At 40.8% G+C, this 2490-nt stretch overlaps 1 protein-coding gene across 1 annotated transcript in view; it reads left to right on the plus strand.

Annotated features, from left to right (window-relative positions):
- PIP4K2B (phosphatidylinositol-5-phosphate 4-kinase type 2 beta) overlaps positions 1-1488 on the plus strand; it is a 26412-nt gene extending 24924 nt beyond the window's left edge. Inside the window, exon 10 of the mRNA XM_072111559.1 lies at positions 1-1488. This exon is cut by the window's left edge and continues 1984 nt beyond it. The gene's annotated coding sequence lies outside the window, so the exon portion shown is untranslated.
- Positions 1489-2490: the final 1002 nt, after the last annotated feature.

Raw genomic sequence — 2490 nt, forward strand, 5'->3', positions numbered from 1 at the left:
AGTATTATTACAGCTCCACATGTCTCCGTCTTAAGGTGTTTTAGGTATAAGGCCGATTATACTAGGAATATATTAAGGGCATCTATTAACCTATAAAATAACATACAGTACGATGCAACCCATGTAGACGCCACATTTTCTGAATTTCCTCCTCCTCTGCATGTAAAATACAAACCCAGATTAAACAGTGCAAGAATTCCGCACCAAACAGATTTTTCACTACTTTTCTTTTTTACTGTGGATCTTCTTGCGGTGCTGGAATCTCTATACTGTCATAGAACTATGAACTAGAATGTGAACAATGTATCCTAGAGGTAATAGCATTGACCCCAGTGGAGTGAGGCTGCTCACTGCAGAAGACCATGCAATCTTGGGTTGCACTTCATCCATCGATTCCTAAAAAAAAAATGTTCCTACCAATCTTAGAATAGATTTTTTTGGTAGCGCTGGTATCATTAAGTAGCTGCTGCTGTTCTATTGCTAACCTGCCTGGCAGCTAAGGAAGTAAACCTACTTTTTCCATGTCCCTCCCCCCTTATCTTCTAGCGACCCCCCCCCCCCCCCCCCCCATCTAGAACTGGTTTAATAGAAGTGTTCTGTAATCTGTTTACATATGAGGTAGCATTCTGTTACAAATGCTAATTGTTTTGACAGTATTGTTTTATTAATGCGATGACTTGTTTTAAAAAAAAAAAATTTAAGTAAAAAAAACAAAAAGGGATTTTCTTTTCTGGTCAATTTCTCTCCTAGCTATAGGGTCTGGCAGGCTATGTTCCCCATCACTGCTAAATCCCACACCCCACAGTTCTGCCATGCAGTGTCTGGGGCCCTGGATTTATGGAGAGGCTGGGGAGCCGAGGCTTGTCTAGCCCTGTTAGGTTATCTTTTATTCATTGAGTATATGTATTTAAGAATATTAATCATGGTATATATGGTTGTCTGACATTTTATTTTTATGATCTGTGGTCTGAATGCCAGCGTCCTCCCTAGTATTGTTTAAAACAGTGGAGGGTGGTCGAAAAAAAAAGTTCCATTTTACAGTTGCTAAAAAAAAATTTACTGGAGATTATCGATGAACCAACCCAAACTTTAGGTTTTGGCGTCCTCGGTTCTGCAGCTTCGCCTCACCCAGACGCATTGCTTGATGGGCTGCAGCACAGGCAGTTTTGCACCCCTAGAATCTAGGCATGGCTGTGATTGGCCAGGTAGACACACATGGCCAATCACAGTCATTCCTAATTGCTAAGGGTGTAAAACTGTCTGCACTACAGCCCATCGAGCAACACGTCTGGGTGAGCCGGAGCCGCAGTCCGGGTCCACTCATCTCTACTGGAGATTAGTGGGAATATTTTCCGGCTCCTGCACAGACAATAATGTCACGTATTCACAGGGAAAGGGTAAATATTCCCATAAACAGAAGTTTTGCCAAATTTTTTGTTTTCCTTCATCAAATGTAAAACTTGTCAATAAAAGTGAGTGTTCTTGGTAGTTCTGTGTTTTTTGTTTTTTCTTTCAAAAATGGTGGTAGAACCATCCATGGGTTGTATCTGGATTTGGCAGTTTAGCTCTAATTCGCCTGTTAGGATTTGGAGTCCCTAAACTACTGTAGTAGCATGTCTCTTATGCAGCCGAGGTTTAGGCTTCCAATTAAGTGTCTCTGAGATTCCAGAGAGGAAAGGCAGCAGGGGTGCGTTGGTTTGAGTCCACTACAACTTGCTGGTGCAGGGGGTAGCAGCATGCTTACATCACCTCCAATGCAATCTTAAGAATAGAATAACAGGTAAGGTTAAAGGGCTTTTCGAGTTTAAGAAATAACTTGGGGCCGGGCTATATATATAAAAAAAAAGTGTACTTCCCTCCTCAAGTGCTGCTGATGTCCACGGTCTGTCTTATCTGTGCCCCAGGTCTCTGTTCACTCCATAATGGCCGTCATACAGATCATATTTTACTGGATGACTGCTTCCAATACTGATGCATGAATCAACCATCTAACTTTACAGCACACAGTGGTCTTCTAGAAGAGGGTCTAAATCAGTAGGTGGTCTTCTGGAATATACCTGCTCATAACATTTGGGTGAAATGACAGCCACATTTTAAAGACTTGTATGAAACCCACTATCCAGGATTTTAAAGGTGCTGGCCACTTAACCTCATGTTTCATGTAATGTGTGTGTAAGTGCGGGGGCAGGGTATTCGGTAATTTACCAATATACAACTATTAGAAGTTCTGCACCACTTTATCGATATGTAAAGTGAAGTCTCCTCCCTTTGACCTCATCAGCCAGACATTTCTGTCCATAAAATGGCTGCAGATCATTTCAGACTTTACGAAACTAAAGTTACATAAGATAAGCATGATGGAAATAGGAGAAAATACATGTTATTATCTAATGGTTTTCTCCAATATTGGTTTTGCCCAGTAAAATACATTAAATTAACATAACATTAGCATGATGGAAATGGGTTTTTATTAATACCTTAATGACTGCT

The sequence above is a fragment of the Engystomops pustulosus genome, chromosome 6, assembly GCF_040894005.1.
Source record: "Engystomops pustulosus chromosome 6, aEngPut4.maternal, whole genome shotgun sequence".
NCBI lineage: Eukaryota > Metazoa > Chordata > Amphibia > Anura > Leptodactylidae > Engystomops > Engystomops pustulosus.